Genomic DNA, 18,946 nt, shown 5'->3' on the forward strand with positions numbered 1-18,946 from the left:
ACAACATCTCTCATCCCACATGCTGCCCTAAAGCCTCGCCCTCCCCCATCAAGCAGTGGAGCCTAATTCCCATGCACTTAAATCTGGGCAGACTGGTGACTGACTGCTAGCCAAGACAATGCAGCAAAAGGGACACTGTGTGACTTCCCAAGCTAAGTCCTAAACGGCAATGCAACTGCTGCCTCGTCCTCTGGAATACTCACTCTTGAAGCCGTCAGCTGTCTTATATAAGCCTTCTGACTGCATTGAGGACATTATACTGTGAGGAAGCCAAGCCAGACCATACAGAGAGACTGCATGGAGAGCCTCCGAGGCCACATGAAAAGAGAGAGCTGCCTGGCCAGCTGACAGATGCCCCAACTCTCCTCCTCCCCTGCTGTTCGAGAGGCAGCCACCATGTAACAGCAACTCCACAAGGACCCTAACTAAAAGCACCCAGCTGGAGCCTTCTGGAATTCCTGAGCCACAGAAGCCACAAGAAGAAATAAGATGACTTCTCTACAGAGCTAAGGTTTGTGGTGATTTGTCATGTTGCAGTCATCACTAGAATGGGGACCCTTGAAGCAGGACCCTGTTGGCTTTGTTCACCAGTCTTTACTCTGTGGTGATCATGGTGCCCAGTACCTAGCATTCCAGAAGTACCTGTTGAACTCTGTTGAGGAGAGGTAACTGTTAGGTATTTTGGTTACATGAAGAAAGAATAATTAATGACATCGATGAAATAGGATGTTTCCCAGAGGAGATGAAGAGCAAATTCAAAGACACAATGTCACAGAATAGCTGGGCGGATTTCGGGAAGAATGAATAATTGAATCGATCTGAAATAGGGCACATAAAGATAAATGATGGAGAATGTGGCTGGAGAGATAGGTGGGGTCAGACCAGGAGAGGCCCTGAATATTCAACAGGTCTCAGAGCCATGAAGGAGGGACGTTACATTCTTCCCCATTCCCAAACAGAAGGCCTTCTCGGACCAGTCAGGCCCCTCATGCACGGCTTCTGCTGCTTCCATGCCTGTACTGGGACGCAGGTCTCCTCTCCTGGCCATGTGTCACCCTGAGTGGGTGGGAACTCTGTGAAGTGACTCAGCTCTACACACAGCTGAGGACCTTATCTACTCCTCAAGCATCTGCATACAAGGCATTTCCAGAAACAGAAACAAAACCCTTCACCCCTTGAGTCTCCAGCCTTTCTGTGGTTCTGGAGAAGCTCCCCACCTCTCAGAGACACAGACAGGGAAGAGGACTCAGGGACACATTGGTGTCCAAGCTCTTTGCTTCCCCCAGTCTCCCATATTTATTTTCCTCTAAGTCCATAGAATCCTTACTTAGTCTGGCAAAGGATAGCTTGAATCTCTAGCTGGTCTTTCAAATGTGTTGTTTGTATCTCTGGGCCTTAGCTTTTAGAAATTAAAGGCCACAAATGAACTCCTCTGCTAGCTGTGTTCTGCAGTGACATCACTGAGATAGAGTATGGGTCAGAACAGATGACATAATTCTACAGGAACAAGTATCCCAATACTTGGCAGCTCTACACAGCAAACATCTATTAATATTTCTGACTCTCATGCTGCACATCCAACATGGACGGTGCTCTGCTCATCTGGTCACTAAATGCCCAAGGCAGACATCAGTTCCATCCCAACGTGTGCTTCCAAATTTGTTCTCTCAGGGTGTGTAGAAGAGGTTAAGCTGGGCACTGGTTTTTAAAGTTCCTGCTTTAAAAAAGACACATGTCACCATAGAGGCCTGCTACGGAGGTGACAAGAAAATATAGAGGGGAAAAAAAACCTTAGTCAATTTTCTCAGTCTGCTCTGGCTGCCATGACAAACTGCTATAGACGTGGGGGCTTCAACAACAAAAACTTATTTTCTCATGGTCTGGAGGCTAGAAGCCCAAGATCAAGGTGCCAGAATGGATTCTCTTCTGGCTTGTAGATGGCCAGCTTCTCACTGTGTTCTAACATGACCCCTCATTTGTGCCTTCAGGTGAGGGGAGCACACGCACTCTTGTATCTCTTCTTACAAGGATACTACTCCTATCAGATCAGGACCCTACCCTAACCATCTCATGTAACCTTAATTACTCTCTTACTCCACACACAGCCACCTTTGAGGTTAGGGCTTCAACGTATGAATTGGGGGCCAAGGCAGGGGGCACATTTTCACTCTACCACAGCTACTATCTTTGAGCAGGGTGAATATGAAGCCTGAGAAATAACTCTCCCACTAAGAAAGGATTCAGCTGTGATTAAAAGGGAACCATAAAAGAATAACCTTGACTGTAAAAACTGTTTTTCAGATAATGCGTAGTAAATTCTTTATGTGACTTTTAAAATAGAATTTACCATCTAGTGAATTGTTTTTTAAAAGTTTTCATCTAGCTGATTAATCAACAAAGTCTAAACTAACAAAAAAAAAACAATTTATTTCCCCTCTTTCCTCTACATAAGTTATAGTTTTCTTTCGATATAGAGGTATAAGGATCACATTGCTTTATTATAAGAATTTATGTTTTCTTATCTGAAATGTAAACCACTACTTTTGAATAATCGTCACTCAGCTTACTGCATAAAATGATTTTAAAATGTCAGATAGGAGATTCTAATAGTTTGTAAACGGATATAATAGAACTGAAAATAAATTTCCTGCAGGGATGTTATTCTTGTCTTAGGTCACTGTTGTCTCAAACAATGGTTTTGAGATGGCTATTATGATTTGCTAGCTCTGTTTTTGCAAAAGTTTACAACAAACAAAAATCAAGTCAAAGTGCTTCTATTTCTAAACATGATGCAGGATATAGTTTGTATTTCAACAAATCCTGGTCACTATATCCAACTAATAAAGAGGAAGCAGTAACAGGAAAGGGGGAGAGAGACAGACAGACAGACAGACAGACGCCATGTCTATGGCAACACAAGCTTTGATATTTCCTTCTATCAAGCATCTCAGTTTGAACACAGGTTACGTCACAGCTGGTGTCAGTAACAACAGTGTCTGGGCACTTTGAAAACTAGCCAGTCTACCTAAGAGGAGCCAATGTATGTGAAACAATTTGCATGGAAGCTTTTATCTCATCTGAAGGGAGCAAGAGTAGGTTCAATCCAGAGCAACTGGCTGAAGAGATGGGGGAGAGAGACAGAAGGTAGTTCCTTCCGAACCTGGCCTCATGGACCATGCAGTCACTAGGAAAAGAATTTTCATACTATCCCTGAATTATTGTTGACCCAACATTTAAGATCTACTCTCCCTGAAGTAATTTTCTTTTGGCTCCTCCTCACAAGGGGAGAAGTTTCATATCGGGGTTGTGAGACAAGAAATATATCACTGCACCCATGTGAGCTTTCTTGGGTCTCCCGCTGCTTCCTGACCCACCCTTCTCTCCATGCAGTAAGCCCTGTAGCGAGGACCCTGCCTGCAGGCAAAGGTCTGCAGGCATCCAGGGGTTCTGCTGATGACTGGATGTATAAGTTCAATTTAGAGAGAAAAAACAAAAACCACATACGGCCTCTTGTCTTTATCTCACACACTGAAATCTAACTCTAAAGCAGTAACACTGATATTCTTGACCACTGTTTGAAAATATTAATAGCCAGTCTTTATGTAATGCTTAAAATCTATCAGACTTGATTCTGAATGGTTACATGTATTGATACATTTAATTTTTATAAAACCCTACGAGGTACACAGCAGGCCACACAATGATGTTCACATGCTAATCTCTGAAACCTATGGATGTGTTTGATTATATGACAAAAAGGGAATTAAGAAATAAAGATTGTGAATCAACTGACCTTAAAATAAGATTATCTAAGATTGTCCAGGTAGACCCAGTATATTCACAAAGGTCCTTACAAAAGGAACAGGGAGGCAGAAGAGTATTGCAGAGTGAAGCAACATGAGAAAGCCTTGACCAACAGTTGCTGGCTTTGAAAATGGAGGAAGGGACCCATGAGCCAAGGAATACAGGTGGCTGCTAGAAGCTGGAAAAGCAAGAAAAGAAAATAAATTCTGTAGAGCCTCCAGAAGGCTTCCCCTTGAGTTTTGCTCAGGGAGGCCAATTTCAGACTTCTGACTTCCAAAACTACAGGATAATCCAATGTGTGTTGTTTTAGCCACTAAATGTGTTGCAATTTGTTACAGCAGTAGGAAACCAATACAAGGTGGGTACCATTATTATCCCCGCTAACTTGATGAAACCGAGACAAGGAAATGTTAATGTAACCCACCCAGGGTCACCGCGCCCAGCCCTACTGCTTCCAGAGTCTAGCTTCCTGATCCCTCTCCATTGCTTTCTCCAATTGGTTTAGAAATGGGTAGGAAGAAGGATGCAATTAATTATTACCTTTATAAATCTCGACAGGGGAGAGAAGATAATAATGAACCCCACATAAATGTTAACAACTCTGGGCATGTGGTATGTGTTCTCTCATTTGATTCTAACAACAACCTCATGGAGTGGACACAGCTTTTATTTCCATTTAGCAGATGAGAAAGTTGAGTTCTACAGATGAAGCAATGTGCCCAATGTTATGGAATTAGTAAGTGATGACAGTAGGAATTGTATGCTGCAGACTAACGGGCCAACTGTACCTATACTTATACTGGTAAACTTAAAGAATCTACTTTCACAAGAATTCCAAGACACACAGACACATGCTATATACTGCTTCAGGGCCCTGAAGACAAAATGTCACGTGGATTGGGGGAGGGATATGTTCAGCTCCTCTACATGGACACAGCCCTCCCTACAGCTCATGTACTCATGGTGATGTGGCCAGGAGGCTGTGGGCATCTGGAACACATAACAGTGCTTTCACTCTGACCTGGTTTGTGATTATACGCAAGACATCCCCAGAGGTTTTCAGGAATATCTAGGGCAGGGAGCTAAGCCTTTGGGAACAAGTGGGTGCAGAATCAACAAAATATGAGATGGTGTTACAGAAACAGGGGAGTCCTAAAAACCCCAGAGTTTGCGGCTGGGGGATGGGGAAAAGGAAGCAGCTTTTAGGATGCCTCCACATGCCTGAGGCTGGTGGCTAGTGTCTTTTTTATGCAAAATGGCTTTAATGCATCCAAAGCCTCAGGTAGAGGGGAGGGGACTTGGACCAGGGGATGGTATGGAGAAAGCACACAGATCCTGCGTGAGGTTCTGTGAATGGTCAGAACTGGTTACCGCACCCACTGCATCAGAGGACGTAGTCAGGGATTTAAAAATAAGCGGCAGACATTTTAGCCAGGCTGACTGTGTGGATTTGACTGAGGCTGAGACTGACTATGTGAATTTAACTGGGACTGACGATGCAGTTTTAAGGAAGGGACATACCTTGCTGCTTTGAAAAGGAACAGACTGACCATGCGGATTACAAAAGGACTAACTATGCAGTTTCCAAGGAGGCTGAGAATCCACGAGGTTCTGGATTAAAAGCTGGTTGACCCCATAACACAGACGAGGTCTCCCCAATCAGAACTGAATGATTGGCAGCTACTGGTAAAGCTGAACTGTGTTTGGAAAGTAAAGAAAGGGTTTCTCTGACTGTTCTAAAACTAGCCTGGTTTGGTAGGGGGGAGGCAAGGATATGTGTTTATGGGTGTTTTAAAGAACATAAGACTTAACAACAAAAATCCGCAAATAACTAAATCTATATAACTGTTAAATAAACAATTATTTTTCTTTTCACTAAACTCTGGTATTGAGAGTTATAATTCTGGCGGCGGGCAATCAGACCCCTAACTAAAGAGCCTGTGGGTTTGTTTTCAATTGGAGCAGCCCAGGGGTTCTGTAACAATGGCATCTGTACTGTGACTCTATCCATAGCTGGTAAGTTCACGAAAAGACAGACACATCTTCATCAGTGAGCTGTCACTGCTGCTTACAACCATAGAATCTCAGCAACATACAATAAGCACTTGATCTTTCACTCACATGCCTGGAGTTGGGCTCAACCAGGCTGGCTAGACCCGGCTTCGCCTCAGACCATGGGTCAGATCCAAGTCTGCCTCAGGGATTTCTCATTCTGGGACCAGCAGGCTACCCAAGACATGTCTTTTTTGTGGTAATAATAGACATGCAACAAGGACAAGGAGAATATGTCTCTTAAGGACCAGGCTTGGAACTTGTATGTTTCAACTTTCACTTTCTTTGGTCTTATCGGGTGACATGGCCAAGCCCAACACCCCTGAGAAAGGAAAGTGTATTCTTTGCATGGAGGTAGCAGGAGAGGTAAGGTACAGCTGCTGACCATAGAGAGTCTGTCACGATCATTGCAAATAAAAACCCACAAGCAGAAATGGATACCCTTAAAATGGAGTCTGCCAACATTCTGGCATTACAAACACAGAGACTCTTGCTTCTGTTCTATACAAACCAATGATCTGTACTGTCAGAGAAGATGCAATATGGTATTTTTCGCCCAGAACTTCCAACACGTGTGGATGTCTGCTGAACCCCTTGGACATCTGTACTCTGATGACATAATGTCCCTGAGTTCACAACTGACAGTGATAGAAAACTCATATTGAAATGGTGCTTTTATAATACGGTCTGTGAACTTGCTGTGCTGAGCATCCTCTGGCTACACTGCTCTCAGGGACAGCCTGTCTGACTGTCCTCCTACCTGCACGATGGCTGGCTCATTGCAAACTTGGGGAAGAACTTCTGAGGTGGGCTGAGCTCGAAGGAAAAGAAGGGAAATAGGTTTTTAATTACCTTTTCTCTTAACTGAAGGCTGGACAAAATAGCAGAGAAAAGGTGAACACTTAAACTGTGTAGTTCTCGTAGTAAGTTAAGAATGTGACATACAAATATTTACAAAGGCCAGAAAAGGAGATATCTTCATTTTTTCTTTGAGAAAAGATAAAAAGGAGATGACACCTTTGCAAGTTGTTAATATATTAATTGCCTTTAGTTAGAAAATATGTTATTAAAAATTTAAATGATGTATTTTCTAGTTTGTTATATTAAAGGAATCTGGGCTTCCCTTTCATAACTCCCAGGAACATCATCCAAGGAAAGAAGTGAAATTCCTCAAGGAAGTCAAAAACATGACTCTTGCAGTTTTACATTGCTCTCATTTTTTTCTATTTGTGTACTTACTTTTACCTTCAAAATTAAAAACAAATAAAAATAACAGTAGGCATTGTCCTGAAATTGTATTAGTATGAAGGATGGCTCTAATTCTCTACTAATTAGTTCTGTTACTGATTGTGCTCTGCCTCCATTGAATTTCTGCTCAGGAGAATATAGTGGAAAAGAACATGCTTTGGGGTCAGGCAAACCCTTCAACAAGTCTTTAGCTTCAGTTTTCTTTTCTGAGAACTGAGATATTGATGCCTGGTTCAATTCAAGAGATTATTTTGAATATCGACAATTAAATTTAAAAAACGCAATATCACATTGAGAAAATTTTAGTCTTGAGGTATCATGAAATTTTGCTCTCTTCCTCATGCCTGTTCTGCAAGGCAGACCCTGAGTGAGAACCCATACCTCAATCTTTTGCTTCCCGTGTTAATCACCAGATTGAGGCAAATCTGCAAATCCTCTGTGTTATAATTCTTAGGCAACCCCCAGGCAGCTATTCTTTGTGTAGGGACTCAACAATGCTGTCCACAGTCACAGACAAAAGGGAAAAGAGCTGAGGTGGGGACAAGGAGGGAACCACACCCTGGCTCTTAAAGGCTTCGTTGCAAAGATAACACACCCCACTTATACTCATAGCACATTGGTCAGAACTAGTCAGATGAGCCAGATTCCCTGGCAATGGGACTAGGAAATACGAAGGAGCAAACAGATATTCACCTCCCAGTACATATCTCTGCCACACAGGGTTTAAAGCACATCAAATCTAATTTCTGATCACTCTGACCACATGCGACTTTATGTAGGGCATTCATGTCTCTCGGTAGGTTAAACAGACACATTCTAATCCCCTCCCATCTCTCTAATGTGATCATCCTTTCCTGAGCTCAACAACGAGGGGAAATTTTTGATTATTAAGAACACACAAAAGATAAAGTATACTGCACTGGGTGGAGATTAAGGGAGGAATCCTGGAAATCTAGAGCCTGGAAAACAAGTCAATAGGATGCAAAGAAGAAAAGAAATATTAAATGCTGTCAAGTTTTAAGAAAAATCTAGAGCACACGTATGAACTGGTAGTTTCCAAGACATGTCCATACCACAGATGAGTTTTGTTCCAGTTACAAAAGGTTTTTTTTTTTAATGTTTTAATTAATTGCAAACATTTTAAAGTGGGACTCGTACATAAAAAATTAGATTTCCCACTTCTGTTGAAAATTGGAAGATTGGGCAACACTGAATTAGCAACAGTTTTTCTGCTATGCCTGGCAACAATTAGCTGGAGGTGAGGGGCCATTGCTCCCATTCACCCCAATCTCTACCCAGCCCTCTTCACTGACCTGCAGTACCTGATGACCCCCAGTTAGTGTTTGGATTTTCAACTTCTCGTCTAGACGTGTGTTTGTCCAAGTTCTTCCCAGCTCTGTGAGCAATAATACTATAAAATACACAGAGCTTATTTCAAATAAGAATCTCAAGCAAGCATCTCCAAGCACCATTACAGGCCAGCACAGCCCTCTTACAAAGCAATTTAGCAAGGTGTCATGGGCTTTTCAAATGTCCACACTCTTTGATCCTATAATTTCACCCTGGAAACTCTATCTTAAAGAAACATTCTCGACTTCCGGCCAAGATGGAGGCTTAGACGGACACGCTAGGTCTCCCTCTACAACTAGAGAGGAATATAACTACTTCAAAACAAAGGATAACTAGAAATTCCAGAAAATAAAACTACACGGAAGTCCAACATATGAAGTTATAAACCAGCGGTGCCATTTGGGCAGGTAAGAGTTAAAGAGGGCAGTGCTGTTTGCGGTCGCACCTGGACAGCGGCGGGGCGGCGAGGAATCCCGCCTGCAGTCAAGCCCCAGGCAGTGCGCGACCCCGGCGCTGGGGAGAGCGGCCGCCGCATCGCCTTGAACAGTGAGGCCCAGGGGGGCGGGAGGACGGATCCCGGTCTCCTAGCTAAATAACTGTGTGAATCCATCTTGGACCCCCGCCCGCAAAGAAAGCACCACAGGGCTGCGAAATAGGTCGTGGACAGGCAGGCGCCGGTCGCTGACTTGTGACGCCAAAAGGCGCCAGTCGCTGGGTCATTACGAGTACACAGGCACTGCCCCCGACAGCCGGCCCAAGAAAACAAAACGCATCTGTCAAAATGAGGCAGACAACTATAGAGATCCCGGTAACACAACTCACCAGACAGCAGATAGAGAACCTGACAGATGAACAGATAAGAAACCTGTCAGAGGCTCAGTTCTGGGCCATTGTTATCAGGTGGCTTACAGAATTCACAAAAGAGCAGGAAAAAGATAAGAAAGAAGCGAAAAACTTTCATAACGAAAGGAACAAAACCGCATACGAAATAGATGGTGAGAAAAAAAAATCCAGAGTTCATTTCAACAAACTGGAATATGGAGAAGGAACAAGCAGTCAACCAATGCAGCGAGAGGAAATGGGAAGCAACAATGAGAGGATCAGAAACCTCTGGGACAGCTATAAAAGGCCCAACATAAGAATCATTGGTTTGCCAGAGAATGAGGAAGATGAACTAGAACTTGAAAAATTGAGTGAAAATATAATAAAGGAGAACTTCCCAGACTTGGGGAAGGGAATAGACTTGCAGGTCCAGGAAGCAAGGAGAGTTCCCAAGAGACTGGACCCAGGGAGAACCACCCCAAGACACATTATAATCAAAATGTCAAAAATTAAAGATAAAGAGAGAATCTTAAAAGCAGCAAGAGAGAAGAAAAGAATTATGTACAAAGGCGTTCCAATTAGACTATAAGCTGACTTCTCAAGGGAAACCCTACAGGCAAGAAGAGACTGGCGAGAAATATTCAAAGTAATGAAAATCCAAAACCTACAACCACGAATACTCTATCCAGCGAAATTGTCATTCAGAATAGAAGGACAGAGAAAGTGTTTCCAGGACAAAATAAAACTGAAAGAGTTCATTAGATCCAAACCACTGTTATATGAGATGTTAAAGGGACTGGTTTAAAAAAACAGAAGCTAGGGAGATGAAACAAAGGCAAACTAAATAGGCAACGAGAGTGGAAAAGGAACTGTGGGTACGGGAAGCATATTGGGGGGAGGTCAACAGGGAGGGGGAATGGGGAAAGGGAGGGAGATGATATAGGAATTGGGGATCAAGGTAGGAGGGAATGGAATAGACGGAGAGAGGTTGGGAGGAACTGTATGCACAACTAATGGACATAATCTAAAAGGGGGGGACAACTGGAGGGAGGGGGGCCACCGGGTGGAGGGGAGCAGAGGGAAGGGAAATTGGCACAAATGTAATATTTTAATCAATAAAACACATTAAATCTGAAAAAAAAAAAGAAACATTCTCTGCAGTGCTTTAAGTAAAAGTTCATCATGACTCTATTTATAATGAAAAACGGTTGGAAGCTGCTAGAAAGTTAATTCTAAAATCTTTAAGTAACTATACTATGTATACTATGGGTTCTAATGGATACATCAGACAGATATTAATTGAGAATCATTCTACTAAACTACAGGACTATACTCTGCAAAAATGTTAATTCATACAAATCAAAAGACAACTGAGGAGCCCATTAAGATTACAGGAGACCAAGGAGAGACTAAGGAGACATGCCTATTAAATTCAATGTATCCTCCGCCTGTGTGCGGGAAGGGCTCTGAGCCAAGGCGGGGAGACGCGTCCTACCCGCTTTTGGGTGGCCCGCTTGACCCAGGGCCCACCCACCTCAGTGTCCGGAAACGACCTGAGACTTCTTGTTGGGACAGCAGTGGATCGACGCAGGGGGAAACAAAAGCAAACACCGCGGCAACCAGGCAACCTCGTGCACGGGCCAAGGGTATAAGCCTATAATCTCATTACCTGAGTGATTGTCTGTACATAGAAGCTGCACTTAAGAAGCCCATCTGCACTGCCGCCCCCTGAGACTCAACAGTTTGGCTGAACTAAGTGGTTGGGTTGGCGAAGTATGGGTTGGTCAGTGGGCTTCACTTTAAACTGGTCTCTCTTTTGCTTAAAATAACTTTCACCAAGGAGCTCCTTCCCCAAACTGCCAGCCTCTCCAGTGCAACCCTCTTCTTCTGACACTGAACCAGCCACAGACCTTAAGTCAGGAACCCCATGTGGCTGCCAGAGTTTATGGCCTAAAAGCTAATGTATCTGACATAAATCCAGTAGGGTGGCTAGGTCTTCACTTAGTGACAACTACTCCTTCCCTAGAAAATCTAACTTCTCTCAGCTACACCTCAGAAAAGACTCCAGAATAATCCAGCCAAGGTAAAAGTTTTTAAGGTATTAGATCTCAGACAAACCTTAGAGATAGAGACTGGGTACGGGGACGCAAATGCTTGGGTAGAATGGGTCAAATTTGCTGTTAATTCCCTGAATAAAAGCAACTGTTATGCTTGTACCACAGGGAGACCCCAGGCACAGGTCGTACCATTTCCACTAGGCTGGGACTCTGACCCCTCGGGAATGGCCTGTATGCTCGCTCTCTACCAGGATGAGAATGCATGGGGAAATGGGACTTGCAGAAGCTTGTCTCTCCTCTTCCCTCTATAAGGAATAATGGGACTCAATCCCTCCCTTCATACTCAGTGGGGCCCATGAATTACTCTTCTTGCCTCTCTAGGTGGGAAGCGAATTCAGGTACCCCTGCAGAAGAACTCCGAACATGCACTCATACCAGAAATGCGAGCCACCTTCACAGTGGGGCCGGCGACTATATTCCCCTCCAAGTCCCCAGAGCAGATGTCTGGTGGTATTGTGGGCAAAGAAGTCTCTGGAAAATCTACCTGACAGGTGGAGTGGAACCTGTGCCCTGGTTCAATTGGCTATCCCATTTACCCTAGCATTTCCAAAACTGGTCCAGACTAGACTGCCCCTGTTAGGGAAAAGAGGTCAGTGGTGTCTGGTGGATCCTTTGATCCTCATATCTATATTGACGCAATTGGGGTCCCCAGAGGAGTTCCAAATGAGTTTAAAGCTAGAAATCAAATAGCAGCAGGGTTTGAGTCAGTGCTCTTCTGTTGATTTATTTATTAAATGCCACCAGTTGAGTGGCTTGGGAGAACAGGATGGCACTGGATATGATGCTGGCAGAAAAGGGAGGTGTATGTGTCATGCTTGGGGGGCAGTGTTGCACCTTTATCCCTAATAATACAGCCCCTGATGAATCTATCACTAAGGCTCTGCAGGGACTAACTACCTTAGCAAATAAGCTAGCAGAAAACTCAGGTATTGACAATCCCATAACAGAATGGTTAGAAAATTGGTTTGGCAACTGAAAAGGAATAATCTTATCAGCTCTGGTATCCCTCATAGTGGTAACAGGCATCCTCACAGCTTTAGGCTGCTGTATTCCATCCATCAGAGGTTTAGTTCAAAGACTAATTGAGACTGCACTAACTAAACAGATGCAGCAACTTTTCATAATCTCCTCCTCCGAGAGACCAAAGGGAATCCTAACCATGAGGAAGAAAGTCAAGAAATCCTCCTTAAATTTGGAGGAATAAATAGAATGGTTTGAGTAGTCAATTTTCCAAAAGAGACAGGGGGAAATTGTTAGAAACAAGGTCATAGTGACTCCCAAACCAGCAGCAAAGTCATTGGTAACAAAAGGCAAATGTAATTAAAGGGTCTTAAGGGCAAATGTAATTAAAGGATCTCTGAGAAGGGAGTGGATAACATTAGCATATTCACAAATCAGGCTGGTGTGGCTCAGTGGATTGAGCGTCGGCCTGCGAGCTAAGTGTCGCTGGTTCGATCTTCCAGTCAGGGCACATCAGAGAAGGAAAACTCTGACTCCAAAAAACCTCCGCTGCCTTGCGGCATACCTCTTCAGGGGAAAGGCTAAGGGAGTAAACCCCGACAGAAAATCCGGAGCCGGAGTCCCTAAGGCGGTTTGATGTTGTAGTCAACACCGGCAACTCCTGCGGCGCACCTGAAGCCAAGCTGTATTGACTCCGTCTTTCCCTTGGACCCTTCAGCTGCGAAGAGAGGGGGGGTCTGCTGCATGGGCAACAGCAGACCCTCCATATCACCCTGCCCAGGCTCTGTAGCTTCAGCTTCACTGGAGAGGACACTCCAGCGTCATCGCAAGATGTCGATTCAACACGGGAGGAGACAGATACCGTGTCACTCCCGAGTCGGACTGCACAGCCATTCTCGGCGGTACAGATAGACTCTTAAGAAGCTACACCATCGTCTCTCGAGACGGACGGCTGCCGACGATTATCCTTGATAGAACCCAGTTTGGAAAAATATTGCTCTATAAGAAATTAGTTGAAGAAACTGACAAAATATGAATAAGAATTTTTTTAGATAATTCTTTTTGAAGTAATTTTATTGATTATGCTGTTACAGTTGTCCTAATTTTTCCCCTTTCACTCCCTTCTGCCTGGTACCCCTCTTCCCTCCAGTAACCCCCATCCTTAGTTCATGTCCATGGGTTGTGCATATAAGTTCTTTGGCTTCTCCCTTTTCTATACTATTCTTAACTTCCCCTTGTCTGTTTTGTTCCTACCTATTATGTTTCTCAATCCCTGCACCATTTCCCCCATTCCTTCCCTTCCCCTTCCCAGCTGATAACCCTCCATATGATCTCCATATCTACAATTTTATTCCTGTTATAGTTGTTTGCTTAGTTTGTTTTTGCTTTTTTAGATTCAGTTGTTGATAGCTATGAGTTTGTTGTCATTTTAATGTTGATAGTTTTGATCTTCTTTTTCTTATATAAGTCCCTTTAACATTGCATATAATAATGGCTTGGTGATGAAGAACTTCTTTAGCTTTATCTTGACTGGGAAGTACTTCCATTCTGAATGATAGCTTTGCTGGATAGAGTAATCTTGGTTGTAGGTCTTTCCTTTTCATCACTTCCAATACTTGCCTGTTCCTTCTTGCCTGCAAAGTTTCTTTTGAGAAATGAGCTGACAGTCTTACAGGAACTCCTTTGTAGGTAACTCTTCTTTTCTTTTCTTGCTTTTACGATTCTCTCTTTATCTTTACCCTTTGACATTTTAATTATTATGGGTCTAGGTGTGGTCCTCTTTAGATCCAACTTGTTTGGGACTCTCTGTGCTTCCTGGACTTTTATGTCTATTTCCCTCACCAAGTTAGGGAAGTTTTCTTTCATTTTTTGTTTTTGTAATAAGTTTTCAATTTCTTGCTCTTCCTCTTCTCCTTCTGTCATCCTTATGAGTCAGATGCTGGCACTTCTGGAGATGTCCCAGAGTCTTCTTAAACTTTCCTCATTTTATTTGTTTGTTTTTGTTTTTGTTTCTTTTTCTGAATTCTTGTTTCTTTATTTTGTTCTAGTTGAATGTTTATTTCTTCCTTATGTTCCAAATCATTGATTTGAATCCCAACTTCCTTCCTTTCATTATTGGTTTTCTGTGGATTTTTCTTTATTTCATTTAGTGTAACCTTTATTTCTTATGCATTTGCTGTACTCAGAGTTCTCTGAGCATCCTTATCAGCAGTGTTTTGAACTCCGCATTTGACACACTGGCTATCTCCTTTTCACTTAGTTCTTTTTCTGGAGTTTTGATCTGTTCTTTCATTTTGGGCCATACTTCTTTGTCTCCTAACTTGACAGCCTCTCTGTGTTTGTTTCTGTGTATTAGGTAGAGCTGCCATGCCTGTTACATTGTAAGGGGCAGAGTTTTAGGTATTCATCCGTGTGAGGCAACCTGTTTCACTGCCTTGTGGCACTGTATGTGGGGAAGGGGTAAGAGAGGGAACAATGCTGTTTGCTTGGCACTTGCCCCTTTTCCAGTCACTTCACCCACTTCACATATGCAACTTGCTCCCCAGGTGTCCCTCCCAGCTTTTATCCACCACATGTGACTGTGTGACCTCTCACTTCCCCGGCTGCTCTGCCACCACCGCCGCCACACCTCTGCCACACTGCATCCTCCTGGCCCCAGCCCTCTGTCTCCGCCCCTCCTACCCATCTGGATGAACATGACCTCTTTAAATCCTTGGTTGTTGGGCTGCCATACAGTTCAATTTTCTGGCAGTCTGGTTGTGTTTGTTTTGTAGTTGTGACCCTTCTTATGGTTGTGCAAGGAGGTGAAGTGTGTCTACCTATGCCTCTCTCTTGGTTGGAAATCCTAGACAATTCTATTGGATCAATACTAAATACCATAAATTTGATCATTGTGTTGTCACAATATAAGAGCATGTGTTCAGGAGGTACTCCTGAAATAGTTAGGAATAAAAAATCATAAAGTCTTTGACTCAATCTCAAATGATTACAAAAAACCCCAACACTAATAACATTGTATATGCAATAGAAATAGAGATAATACAAGCATGGGAAAATATTAAAAATTTGTGGATTTGGATGAAGGATAAATGAGTATTTTACTATTCTTGTGGCTTAAAGTTTGTAAATTAGAAGTTAAGGAAAAGATGCTTATCTAGAAAATGCTTATGACACAGTGTTAAATAAAAATTTAAGCTATATAATCATGTATCCAATGCGATCTGAACTAATTTAGAAAACTCTCTCCAATATAGAAAATAAGACTGGAAAGGAAGTACTGAAACATTAACAATACTGAAATTTGGTGGGTGGACGGGACTGAGAATGCTTTTATACTTCCATTTTACTCTATATTTCCTTCACATATTTAACAACCATCTATCACTTTTATAATAATAATAAAAAAAAAAACCTAAAAAAAGAACTACCAAGCACCATAGGAAAAAACAAAGTCATTTAATTCCACCTCCCAACTTTGAGCCTAAAGCCAAAATCCAGAGCAGTGACGGAGGAATGGGTTCATGCTCTCAGCTATTAAGGTGTGAAAGACTGTGTTTCAGGGGCTGCCAAGTGACCTTTAATGAACACCTGTCTAAGACAGAAAAATCATAGTAGTCTAGGCTAAGGATTTAATGTATAATTTAAGTCTAGTATCACAGTGGGGCCTCTGGGTATATCCCCAGATTTAAGATTTATGACCAAGCTGAGGAGTATTTCTGAGTTTGGCTGATTCTTCATGAACTTGGACTTCAGGTTCACATTGCTACAAAATAGCTAAACTCAGCTTCAGATCCCAGGCCAAATGGGTCAGGCCTAATGGATGCAAGCCTCTTTCATCAAAGGTGAGGTCAGTGTTTTCTCAGTTCCCAGGAGAGATCCTGGTCTAAGACACCCCGGCCACTCTTCCCTACCTCCTTTCAGCTTCTTCTAACTCAGCTCACTGTTCAGTCTCTATTCTCTGGCTCCTGTTCTCAAAACTCGTGTCCTCCCCCTTACCTCTCCTAGAACAAGAGGCCACCTCACTCTTGTCCATCTGAAACAACTCCACACCTTTATCAGCCCTCTTCCCTCCTCTGGCCTTGATAGAAGGCCTCCAGTAACAGACTTCCCTTCATTCCACAGGCTCTGGGAGCTCTCTCCACCCACCCTTGCCTCTCACACACATCCACTACTCTGCATTGCTGGAACCACATCTGTCACTGGAATCCCAGCCCAGCTCCTCCCACCAACAGAGGCTGACATTTCTGACCATCCTCAAGGTAGCTCTGGCTGGAAGCAAGAGCTTCCATTCAAACCTTAAGACCTCTGTCTTGGCAAGGCCTAGTTTCCAGTTTGTCTATACCAGAAAAATAGCTGTCAACATCACCAAGTTCCCTCCAGAAGACCAGGGCCCTTCACATATCCTATTTGTGGAACTCTAATGGTGACTTCAATGATTCTTAGCAATCCTCTGACAAGTAGACCCTCTTGACACTGCCTTTAAGCCCTCATCCTGCTGGCTGGGCAGGAATATAAACTTCAGTCATCCTAAAGGTTCCCCACTCCCCAGGGTTATGCAAAGGTACTGGGCTCCTACATGATACCAAGACACTGCGTTAAAAGCCTGGAGTAAGAACAGCTGAGATCAAATCCTGCCTCTGCCACTTACCAGCTTTGAGACGTTATGTAAGCTATTACTTACCTTCCCTGTGTCTCAGTTTTTTTTATTTGTACAGTGATGGAATACATAGTATCTACCTCATGTGGTTACCAAGAGGATTGAATGACTTAAAATGTCTAAAATGCAAAGAACAGTGGTTGGCATATGACAAGTGCTATCTAAGAGTTTCTATGACTATTCATGGCTCTGTATTCATTATGGCTATTGTCCTGGGGCACATACCCCTTGAAATCGAAATGTTACATCACTCCCCTGATATGGCTGGGGTTTTAGAATACTTAGAGAAGCAGGGTGCTTCTGTGCCTGAGGTCCAGTCCCCTTGAAGACACTGCCAACCTTCCCTGTGATGGTCCTGCCACCTCCTTGAGAACTTCCAGGAGCTGGACAGCCCTTGGTTCTGGTATTGCTATTTCTCCAAGGACCTCTCCCTTTTCCTTTCTCCTCCGAGACATGTAGCCTACTCTTCTCAGTGGGTCAAAACCCCCAAAACATGAGCCTCTTGAGGATGTCACCCTCAAAATAAATCACAATGCCTGGGTGCTCTATAAAATGGGGGAATACAAAGAGTCAAATACTCTTTGTTGCTCTCTCCATGTCCACTTCCCAATCTCCGGTTCCAGAAGCTGCCCTGCAGGGCCTGCAGCAATGAGCTCCTCTGCAGGTACCTGGAGGACGTGGGCAGGGTCTGAGACACGGAAGTGATGCCCTACTTGTTTCTCATTAACATGCTTCAGTGACACTTTCCGTTTGTGTGAAGTTTTCAGTGTCACCAAACAAAATATAAATATAACTTAAAAACATCTTTTAAAAATGTTAAGATGTGGACACAGGGTATGATTTAAAAGAGAACACTGGCCTTGGTTCTAGCCTTGGTGGTGTGGCAAATGGTTTACAGACTTTGGTGCTTGAATCAAAGGGGTGGGGAGAAAAGGAAGATCTCTTTGATAGGGGAAATTCAGGACCAGATCATGGGTGGAATAGGAGATTCAGTTCTGGTTTGAAGGCAGAATATCTCATAACCCTCCTTAAATAACAACTACTTATGGAACACAAGTATATGAAAGATGATGAGATTCCTAAGAACAGTATTGTTATTACTTATAAGAGGTTTTTAAAACAGTCTATATCCATGGTATTCTACATGCCTTGAATGCCACATACTAATTAGGGACTTAGATAAGTTACTCAAACTTCCTGTGACTCAGTTTTTTGTTTGTTTGGTTGGTCGTTTTTTGTTTGTTTTTTTTTGCTTATAAAGTGGGGCTAGCAATATCACTCTGGAGAAACATTTCTTAACCTTAGATAGAATGTGGAAAGTCAAAAGAGACCATTGCTACCACTCTAATGGGTCAAGAGAAATTATCAGACTGAAATGCATAGAGAAAGACATACTAAAAATTGGAAAGAGTATCTAAGCTATATAAAATAATATCAATGATCTAACATGCAAGTAAGTGGAGTCTCAGGAGGTGAGGAGATCAAATGAAGCCAAAGAAATATTTGAAGAGATAAAGGCTCAGATTTTCCAAATCTGATGGAAGATCTCAAACTATACACAGAAAGCTCAGAGGACCCTCAGAAGGTAAAGACAAAACCACCTAAGAACTTCACAGTCACACTACTGGAAACCAGAGATACAGAAAATTCTGCAAGCCACCAGGAACAAAAGACAAATTACATAACGGAGGAAAAGGAATACTTATTGTAGACTCAATCAGGAAAAGTGAAGCCAAGAGGGTAATGGACTGGCAACTTTAAAGTGGCAAAAGGTAAAAGAAACTGTTAGAATTCTGTATCCATTTTGCTCTCACTCACACCTTTAGCCAATAGGGAGTGGTAACTTTATTGTGTACAGTATTCCCTCACTTATCACAAATATCACATTCTAGATGCCCCCTGCAATAGGTGAAAATCCACGAAGTAGGAACCTTAC

Source organism: Furipterus horrens, unplaced genomic scaffold (assembly GCF_987537825.1).
Source record: "Furipterus horrens unplaced genomic scaffold, mFurHor1.1.pri manual_scaffold_7, whole genome shotgun sequence".
NCBI classification, from domain to species: domain Eukaryota; kingdom Metazoa; phylum Chordata; class Mammalia; order Chiroptera; family Furipteridae; genus Furipterus; species Furipterus horrens.